This window comes from Arachis ipaensis, chromosome B1, assembly GCF_059453495.1.
Source record: "Arachis ipaensis isolate K30076 ecotype BB chromosome B1, ASM5945349v1, whole genome shotgun sequence".
Classification (NCBI taxonomy): domain Eukaryota; kingdom Viridiplantae; phylum Streptophyta; class Magnoliopsida; order Fabales; family Fabaceae; genus Arachis; species Arachis ipaensis.
This window is the reverse complement of record NC_142436.1, coordinates 138,472,561-138,484,142: the sequence shown is the minus strand read 5'-3', so window position 1 is coordinate 138,484,142 and position 11,582 is coordinate 138,472,561. Positions and strand designations below refer to the sequence as shown.

At 34.3% G+C, this 11,582-nt stretch overlaps 1 long non-coding RNA gene across 1 annotated transcript; it reads left to right on the top strand.

Annotated features, from left to right (window-relative positions):
* Window positions 1-9,301: 9,301 nt before the first annotated feature.
* Window positions 9,302-10,609, top strand: LOC107619831 (uncharacterized). Its single transcript, XR_001615807.3, has 3 exons — window positions 9,302-9,633; window positions 9,944-10,039; window positions 10,444-10,609. It is a non-coding gene; the product is annotated as an uncharacterized LOC107619831 (long non-coding RNA).
* Window positions 10,610-11,582: the final 973 nt, after the last annotated feature.

The following is an 11,582-nucleotide window of genomic DNA, read 5'->3' as shown; positions in this document are numbered from 1 at the left end:
AATTGGATAACAAACACCACTGTTGTAGAAACTAAAAAAGGTGATAGAAAAATATACGAAAAGAATTAAAAATTGTGTTTTAGTATGTTGTATAATTCATCGATACAACCATACAAGAAAGTTATTGATACGCATATTTTCATCAATAATCTTAACTCTACTAATTATTCACTAACACTAACAACTTTTTAATAATTCTACTAATCTTATACCTAATTTATTAACTATATTCTAATATTCTTTTCAAACTTAAGTGGAAACTAAAGATACCATCTTAAATTTGTATATCCATCTATTGCTCACAACTTCTTGATCAAAAGAAAGATCAACCAAGTCCTAAATATATGCTTTTATCTAATGCTTGAATTTCTTCCTACATTATTTATTGCCAATTTGAATGTGTGGAGATTTTTTTATATGATAATCAAAAAGACATGGAAGTGAATTTCTTACCCTAGTACTACGAGTGGACAAAGGAAGAAGTTACACATGAACAGGATCATCGTTCAAGCTTGGATCATAGTTTCTGTATTATCATCATTAGGAAAAAGATCAACGGAAGTATTTGTAAAGAAAAGTGAATAGGTAAGAAAAATAGAGTGAAAGGAAGAGAAACTCAAAAATACATGATGTTTTCATAATACAATATAACGATATGCAAATTCGTTGAGAGATAGGATCCCAACAACGATAACCTTTTATGTTCAGTGCCATAACCAAGGAAACAACATAGGTGAGCCCGAGGTTCAAATTTATTTATGTTCGTTGGGCTAGAGGAGAACAAAACAGACACAACCAAATACTCTAAGCGAACTATAGTATGGAGAAGTATTATAGAGGTGCTAAAAAAAATTATGTTTCCTAAAACAGAGGAAAAAAGCGATTGATAATATGGATATATAGCAGTGAGAACAGCTTCACCCCAAACACGTTTAGAACAAGAAGAGGAAAGAAGCATTGCACGAACAGAGTCAAGAATATGACAATGTTTACATTCCTCTTTACCATTTTGTTGAGACGTTCTAAGACAAGAGAATTTAGACAAGGTGCCGTGTTCAGCAAGGAAGTTCAAAAGTTTGGAGTCACGGTACTCCATTGCATTATCACGTCAAAAAACTTTAATGATTTTGAAAAATTGTGTTTTAATCATAGTAGCAAAATTGATCTAAGTCTGAAGCAATTCATATCTATTGGACATTAAGTAAATCCAAGTAAAATGTGAATAATTATCAATAAATATAATAAAATATCGAGTCCCCGCATAGAAACTGTGGGAGCCCAAACATTAGAGTGTATAAGATCAAAAAAGAATAAGCAAGAAATAAACTATTATAAAAAGATAAAGCTAATTGTTTTGTAGTTTGATAAGCAATGCAATCAAAAGGCTAATTATTGACTAATCCTAATACTCCCTTAGACACGAAAGGATGCAATTTTCCTAATGAACTGTAAGCAAGACGATGATGCCATAAGTAAAGTGTGGATGGTAAAAAAAACAACACAGAAGTTTATAGTAGAGGGAACATGAAGTTTCCTAAGTTCAAGCAGTCTACCGATCTTACATACAGTCATGATAATTTGTCCCGTCCAAAGATCGTACACATGATAACTAAAAATAGAAAAATTAACATCAAAATCAAGTTCAATTAATTGACATACAGAAATAAGATTGAAATTAAATTTAGAAATAAAATAAGTACTATCAGGTAGGTGAAGGTCAGACTATGAGACAGATTCTTTATGATTCAAATACATAAGAGATCCATCAGTAGTGTGGATAGATAGAATGTAGTAGTAGTAGTAGTAGTAGACAAAGAGGAGAAAGCATAATAGATATGTGGCACGTGATTGAAATAACTAGAATCAAAGTACCATTTAGAGTAACCTAGAGGAGTGCATAGAGCAGCAGAAGTATTACTAGATGATGAAAAAAAATTGTTTAAGAAAAAACTCAATATCAAATGAAAAAACAAAAGATGGACTACCAAAAGTAGATGAGGTAGATATATCAGCGACAACCGCTATAGTGACAAGCATCGACTTAGGAGCATTAGAGCAAAGATGATACTTGTTTTGATCTGGATAAGGTGGACAAGTAGGACAAGTAGTTATCAAGTGACCCAGTTATTTGCATCAGTGAATAGAAAATGGAACAGTTGGAGGTAATATGACCTTGTTGCTTGTATTTACGACATTCAATTGAGGGACAATCTAGTAAAAGGTGACTAGAACGACTACAATTTCGACAAAATTGTCCTTTTTGTTGGTAACTACAAAGATAGCATCAGTTTTGTATCGAGTCAACCTTAGACATGTTTTTTCAGACTTAAGATGAGGGAGAACATTTTCAAGACTAGGCAAAGGATTTTGATGAAGAAGAGAAGCTCTGGTTGGCTCATAATCACCCATAACTGTCACGAGAAACTGAATTAGATATGTCTGATTGCGATAATCCTCATAGGTTTTAGTATAATAACATCTTTAAGAATAAATTCACAAGAGGTCAATTGATCCCAAATACATTCAATCTGTCCTAGAAAATTATAAACAACCTGACCACATTCTTACTTAAGATTGTAAAGTTCTTTAAACAATTGATATTGATGTGAAAGATAAAAAATGGTGTAGCATTTTGGCCAAATGATTCCATACCTCTTTAGAAATTTCAAAATACCCAAAATAAAGGTGGATGCTAGGTGTTGATATGTTGCAAAACTAGGTAATAATTTGGTAATTCTTATTATTCCAGTCTTCCAATTTCTCGACAAAGGCTTTGTCAACATCAATCGGTTTAGAAAAAGCTTTTTTGGAATTTTTAGTTGCTTCTTTAGATTTTTCAAGCTCACTTTTATTTAGCTTGGACACACAATATCACCAGTCACATAATGCCATAATTCACGGTCTTTCAAAAATGATCTCATAGCTTCAACCCAATTATTATAATGGGAGCCATTAAGAATAATAGTTGGCTGAAGGATATCTAATTTCTCCATGAGAAAAGTTCACTATTCCTCAAGTAATTTAAAAATAATAAATATCGGAGTAGAATTTAGAGAAACAAAGGTCGAAAATGAAAATATCACATAGAAAAATCTTAGGAAAGAGTTCCACTGGGTGCCACGTCAGCATGCTTTTGATACGTGGCGGCACACGACTGGACGTGAAAAACACGTCAGCAAGTGTAGTCAAGGCGAGCCAAAGTTGAACTAGGTCGGGCGAAAAGTGGGGGTCATAGCACGAGTCAACACGAGCAGGTCTTAGAATGGACGCAAGTCAGCAAATCTTGGTCGTTAATTTTGGGGTGTCAATTGAATGCTCCGGATTAAATATGGAAAATCTGGAAAGCTTATGAAGTGATGGAAGCACTTGACCTTTAGGCAGCATTGGCGGTGCATGGAGGCTCCAACGACGATAGTTTTTCATTCACTATACTTGCAACAGAGAGACGAACACAATGGCTTAATGATGATTGCTCAAAAATGTTGGAAAGACGACCAAAAATGAGTGAGAAAACTAGCGGTAGTTTTTGTTGGGAATAATACACCATTCCCTCTTGAGAAAATACCTTTCACAGAGAAATAAAATAGACACAATCACAACACAATAATTTAACGTGGAAACTCCAATTACTGGAAAAAAACCACGGCCGTTGCCAAATGACAACCAGAAAATATCACTATGTGAAAATTGTTACAACACATAGACTTCTTTCTCTCTAACATCGGCACCCTAGTACACCTACACTCTCAAAGCAAATATTTAACTACACCTCACAACACTCTCTAATCAAAAGATATAGAGGAAAAGAAAAGTCAGATACAAGCTTTAAGTGTTTCCGACTGGTGCAAAAATTATGGAGAACTTAGCCTCATATTTATAGCCTATGCCACCCACTTCATTTGCTATCCTAAGCAATGTGGGACTAATTCAACCAAATTCTAACAATCTCCACCTTGATTGAAATAGTCACACATCTTCAGCTTCCATAGTCAACACCGACAATTCTTTGCTGCCATTGTCTATACCGACAAACATAGTTCAGAGAACTATCATACTCCACCATGAAAGTATACTCACTTGGAATTAGACCACTCCAAGCATTTTGCCTTGGTACAGATCGAAACCTTGCTGAAAATTCATGGTGCAATTTTCAAATTGGCTTTTTCTGGAAGTTCTTCAGCCATCGACATAACTCCGCCACACACCTTGCCTCTCAACGCCAACCAATGCCCGTGTGCAATTGTGGACCCGATTGCCACAACTTATCCTTATTAATGGCAGTGCGGTAATACCATGAGGATATTTCTTGTCTTCTAGAGAACATCATCTTCTCTCATAGAGAGAGCAATATTGCAAGTATCAGATTGAGAGCCTTTTTCTGAAACCGCATTACCTGGACAATTTCTCTTTACATGCCCAGGCTTTCCACATTTTCAACATGTTACACTCCTTCCACGATTTCCTTTTCCATAATTGTCACCTCTAGCTACAAGCGCCAAATCTGATGAAGTGTTACCCTTATTTTTCATTCTTCTTTCTTCAGCAATGAGCTTACTGGCAACTTCTTCAAAATTCAGAGTTTTCTTCCCATACATTAAAATAGGTTTGATATACCCATAGGAAGAAGGAAGAGACAATATGAGCCTCAGTGCCTTATCTTCATCATCAATTTTCACTCCAATTGCCTCTAATTCAGAGACAATACCATTGATAGCACTAAGATGGTCGGAGATTTTCACATTGTGATCCATGCGTAGATTATGGAACTGCTTCTTTAATAACAACCGATTTGAGATGCCCTTTGCCTGATACAACCCTTCGAGTTTATCCCAAAGTTCCTTGGCTGTTTTTTATTCCTTGCACATTTGCAAGAACATTCTTAGCCAAACACAGGCGAATAGCACTTGCAGCTCTCAAATCTAGTTCCTCCCATTCTTTATCCTTCATACCAGAGATCCTCTCCTTCAACGCCTTGTGCAAACCTGATTATATCAACACATCCTTGACTTGTATTTGTCACCAGCCAAAATTGATTCTTCCATCAAATTTCTCTATTTCAAGCTTCACAACACTTGAATATCCTGACATTATTGCAACCGTATACTGGAATAGTATAACTCAACTGTAGACCGTGCACTAGGAAGGGTCCCCAGGAAAGAGAGGTGGGTCACGATGGACACACTTAAATACCAAGTCTTTCCTTAGCCAAAACCTTTTCAAACTGCACTCTCACAGTGTCACACTGCCTTCCAGCAACAACAACAGCAACCAAAGATCAACCTCAACCAAAGATCGACCGTGGAGAGCTCTCGCCAACCAGGGAGACTTCGGGGAGGAATCAAGTGAGAGAACATAAGATGAGAAGACACCACATCCAACTCAAAACCTTAAGGTGTCAAGTAAATGGGTCTCTCATCTTATAAACTCCTCACTCTTCCTTACTTTCTTTGATGTGGGACTAACTTCAACACTCCTCACACTTGCAACACTAACAATCTCCCCCTCAAGTGTGAGCATCCACATCAAGCATCAACTCCTATCTAGCTCCTCCACCACATATGAGTATTCGTCCATCACACCGCAGTAAAACACCACAGGACACGCCGCCCGGACCACCTTTGCCGAGAAGACTTTCGATGCTTCACCTTGAATACCCCTTAAAACCACCAGACCGATTAACCATCGGCTCTGATACCACTTGTTGGGAATAATACACCATTCCCCCTTGAGAAAATACCTTTCACGGAGAAATAAAATAGACACAATTACAACACAAGAATTTAACGTGGAAACTCCAATTACTGGAGAATAAACCACGGCCGTTGCCAAATGACAACCAGAGAATATCACTATGTGAAAATTGTTACAACACATAGACTTCTTTCTCTCTAATACCGGCACCCCAGTACACCCACACTCTCAAAGCAAATATTTAACTACACCTCACAACACTCTCTAATCAAAAGGTATAGAGGAAAAGAAAAGTCAGATACAAGCTTTAAGTGTTTCTGACTGATACAAAAATTATGGAGAATTTAGCCTCATATTTATAGCCTAGGCCACCCACTCCATTTGCTATCCTAAGCAATGTGGGACTAATTCAACCAAATTCTAACAGTTTTTTATTCGTTGTGCATGTATTTGATAGATTTTCTTAGGGATCTTTGGTGTATCTTTTAGCCTCAACATAGAATCACTTTTCGTTGGTGTCTGGGATTGCACTTATGGAAGTTTTCTTTGGTATAATAGACTATTAAAAAGGTAAGAGAGAGCAGTAGAGAAAGGATTTGTGTGTATTTAAGTTGTATATGGAATTATACAATATAAAAAGATATTTATAAGTGTTTGTTAAGAGAATCGAAATAATAAAGACGTAATATCTTATAATAAATATTTAGATATGTTAAATAATTCTAATGAAAGCTAATTGATCCTAATATATTTTAACATCACCCATCAACTTGAGTTTGAAACTTATTTAAAACAACGAAATAAAGAAAAAATGAATAAACTGATAGAACGGGTGCAGATAGAACTGCCAGAAGAAAGAGCAGAGGGAACTGTGGGAAGGAAGCACAGAAGAAATTGCTGAAAGAAAGCGCAGACAAAACTGCCACGAGGAAGCGCAAACAGGACTGCCACAAGGAAACACAGACGAAAGTATCACAAGGAAGCGCAGACGGAACTGCAACAAAGAAACGCAAACGGAACTACCACAAGGAAACATAGACAGAACTACCACAAGGAAAGCGTAGACGGAACTACCGGAAGGAAGCTCAGACAAAAGTGCCGAAAAGAAGTGCAGATGAAACTGCCGCAAGAGTGGCTAACTGCTGAAAAATTGTTGGAAAGATGGCGAACTGCCAGAAAACTGCTGAAAAGTGACAGTGTGAAGAGATGATAAATTATCGGAAGGTGACGAAAAACATATGATTTCTTCATAAGAATACGTAAGTAGTGAATGAGCTAATCAGTGATGTGAGAAGGCATCAAAGCATTGATGAAAGAGAAGGAAAAAAATGACATGGAAAAAAAGTAAGAAAAATACGATAATTTCACTAAAAAAACAATTTATCTTTTTCAAGGAGGATATCATGACTCTGATACCATGTTGAAAAAGTAAGAGAGAACATTAGAAAAAGGAGTTGTGCAATATAAAAGATATTTATAAATGCTAAGAGAATCAAAATAATAAAAACGTAATATCCTATAATAAATATTTAGATATACTAAATAATTTTAATAAAAGTTAATTGATCCTAATATATTATATTATAACATCTATCTTTTTTAAGTCCTTGTAAATTAATCTGTAACCTTATAGCTTGTATTTGTAAGTACCTATAGTTTATTTTCCTTTTACCATGTTGTGGTGGCAATATTTGACTAAAAAAGTAAAAGGAAAAGAAAAAATCACTGGTGGATTACTGGATTTACCATATCATTCTGCAATATAGGATGACATGATCTGAGGATGTTGGTGCTTGCATTTCGTTGTGTTGCATAACGTTGACTATTTGATTGCCAGCCTTCTCAATCTATTTTGTATCTTGTAGTGCTAAGTTTCATATGATCCTATTATATTTCTTTGTCAAAAGCAACAATTCAATTGCAATTCGGTTCCTTTGTTATTATAAGATCTTTAAAGTTTGCAACGCTATTGCAAAAATTTCTATGTTTGTACAAGTAAGCCAATATGCAATATAAGGCTTGAGAGTCAAGAGACAATTTATTCACTAAATTTGAGTAGAACTTATTATTCTTATAACAAAAAAATATATATTTAATTTTAGGTAAAAACTCAGGTGAAGTCGACTTTACGTGAAGTTTATACCTGATAGCCGTTAGATGAAAATTTAGTCAAATCAATTAAATCATCTAACGGCTCTCAAATATCAACTTTACGTGAAGTTGACTGCACCTGAATTTTCAACTTATTTTTAATTTGCGTCTAATCGAATATAGTTGAAATGGAACCGGGGAACGAGCAAGGAAAAATAGCCGTTGCCCTTGTGTATACGAGGCTTCCTTCTAACTGATATATTTTCAAATCACCCTCCAATCTCCCACCTTGTGCACGTAGCAATTTATTGGCCAGCAGCAAACCCTTAAGTGGAGTTCAGTACCGTAGTGGATTAGTCCTTAACCTGCCAGACTAAGAAATACCGTAAAAAACTAACAAGGCTAGTATTTAATTAATGATATGCGTTAAACCCTATATCCGACACGTCGTGTTCTTTGGTTAATTCTTAACAATTAGAACGCTACAGCCTACATGTAGCATGTCATGTTTCTTGTAATCAATTAAGGCACGGATCCCAAACATCACATTTTTGTAACAATTTTTAAAATTTTTCATTTCTGTAATCAATTTTTTCCCCTTAATCACCACCATGTGTAATTCATCTCTTTCTTTTTTATTGTGTTCTTTGTCAATAATTAAAGAGTGTTACATCAACTTTTGCTTGTTTTAATTTTAATTAATACACTGATATTATCAAATTTTGATCACTAAAGTTTAATTAACATTTGCAATAATGTATGACACGATAGAAAAAAAAAATCGAATGGGGAGTGAAGAACTCGACATCCCCTTTGTCAAGTTCCAGGGTGTTTGTGAATAACACGACATGCATTAGCTCGTTTTCTATTCAATCTAATTTTTAAATGGCAAACCTAATTTCAGATCACACATTTTAATTAAAAAGGATGTATTAGTAAAAGTGGTGATATAATATATATTTAAAAAAAAAAATTAAATGCTGACGTGGAAAATTCCACATAACTTATTACTAATTGTTCATATTTTTAACGTATCGGTACGTATGAATTTATTTAAAATTCATACCATGATAAATTCATACGTACCGATACGTTAAAAATATGAACAAGTAGTAATAAGTCATGTGGAATTTATTTTCCACGTCAGCATTTAATTTTTTTTTTTAAATATATATTATATCACAACTTTTACTAATACACCCTTTTTAATTAAATAAAAAAAAAATATTTTTTATTTAATTTTATAAAAAGTCTTAAACATTCTTACTTTATTTGATTAGACAAAAATATCCTTTTAAATTAATCAAATTTTAGAATTCAATTAATCATAATTTTATAATTTCAAATAATTTAAACAACAAAACAAAAACATATAAAAAAAAAACCAAAAATCAATCGTTCTTCATCTTCTCCAATTCCCCAAATCATTCCTGTCTCCCTCTAAAGCAAAGCAAAACATATCAATAAAACTAAAAATCAATCGTTCTTCGTCTTCTCCAATTTCCTTAATATCATTCGTCCCCCTCCCCCCATTCTGAAGCAAAACAGTGAAAGTCCCAAACCAAAACAACAAAACCCTAGCCCTAGGTTTTTTGCCGCCGCCGTCCCCTATCTCAGTGCTTCCGCTTCTTCCTCTTCCCTCTGTCCGGAACCCAGATAGCTCGGCACGTCGTCCCCATCTTCACTGGCTTCTCTGTCCGTGGCTTGGAGCAGCTTGCCATCGAGTCACTGCATGCCGTCGTATCTGCTCTCGTCGTCGTGTCGCCGATCGCTGCCAGAACTAGGTCGCCGGTCGCTGCCGTTTTGGGTGCAGCAAAAGCTCTTGGTCAAATCAAACCTCTTGGAGTTGAGGTCAGTAATTTATGTCATTGTTCATGAATTTTTTCCCTTTGTAAAAAATAAAATTCAATTGATTGATTTGAACATAGTTTCATTTGTACAAAACTAAAGGAAATTTTTTTATCTCATTTCTTTTCTTATTTAACACTATCGAGTTTTCTATTGCATTCCATATTGTATATGAAATTTCGTTCTAGTTTCTTTTGGAATGTTTAGTTTGGAGTTGCTGGTGAATATTGTGAGTTACTGCATTTTGTGGTACAATTGCTAATTATAATTAATAATTCATGCTATGCCCAAGTTTAAAGTCCTGCATATGCAGGTTCATTTTGTAGTTGCAGCTTGTAAGAATATGATTAATGGAAAAGGTATGAGGCTTGGAGACATTGTCACAACTTCAAATAGAAAGACTATAGAGGTGAGAGTTTATTTGGTTATAATCACAACTTACTGTACACGTTATTGGAACATAGCATTTGTTACATTTTGATCCTGTTTCAATCATTACATTGCAGTCTTCTCATCTTTTCCCTCAGGAAATCATATATTTCTTATATTGAGAACAGTTTTTGTGCTTCTTGGATGTTTAATTTTAATATTTAGATGCAATGTATTGATCACTTGAATTATCGTAGGACAAATCTATTGTAGAAATATCTGGTACAAATAAATATTTGTGTAAAATTGGAAATCAATGATTAGAGATTTTGTCCTCTAGGATCAATATAATTAAACATGTGTAGTAATTTTTATTATTTGTTTATTATAATATTACCATTTGAGATCAATTACTAAGAATTTGATGTTGGGTTTCTTTTGTAGGTTAACAACACTGATGCGGAGGGTAGGCTTACCTTGTTATGTAATAGAAACTCTGTTTTGTGTTGTAAATGGTTTGGTCTAATTTGACCAAGGTCAATTTACATGTATGAGATATAAGCTTTGCACTATTATCATGAGTGCGAATAGATACCAGAAAAAAAAAATTAAAGCAAAGAAGCTTTTGCAAAAGGGGTTTCAACATGTTTTACTTGATACATGTGTCAATGAATCATTCAAATTTTCAAAACTTAATCCTTGACCAAAATTACAAAAAAATGCCACTCGTCACAACAATCACTACAATATAAGTGAATAAACATACTCTTGATTAAGTTAATTGCTTATTGCAATTTATGTTATTTGATACTAATTTTCAGATTATTTAGTAGAAACAGAAGAAATAGAATATGAGCATCATTAATATGCAGAAAATAATTTCAGTTACATTTCTGTTTTATGATGGTTGTGAAGAAAATTGTTCCTTGAGTGATCTCAAGACTCAAGACTCATTCTATATAAATTCTAAACTGCATAGCCATAAGGATTATTACAATATTTTATTTGAAAACAATTGAACACATGCAGATTCTACCAGTAATATCTCCAAGTAATGAAAGTTAACAACTATTGGTTCTCCCTGCTATTACTTTTAAAAATTTAAGCAAGTAAACATCCTTGATATTATTTAGTAGATACACACAACCCAGAACCTCTCAGAAAATGTTGTAAGAGTTGTAAATAATATTAACTGCAAAAATTTTACAACTATTCAATAGTTCTACACTTCAGGAATAGTTGGTAAAGATGGCAGCCATTTTCTGCAGCCTCAATATACAGGACGTTCCCATAGTGCTTTCTGCATGATTAAATGAACAAAAGCTATCTTCCTTATATAAAGAGCTTTAGGTCAATTTTTTGGTTGAAGGTCTTCTTAATGTGCATGCCATCACACAAAAAACATGTGGTCTAGGATTGATGTATGGAGAGAAACCCACTGAACTAGTGAACCAGCAATCAGAAGCAATTTTCCTAAAGAATGAACAACAAATAAAACAATGAACACTGAACCCAGCAATAAAACAACCAGCAACAATGAAATCAATGAATCAATAACGAGGTACTGAAAAATGTGTAATAAC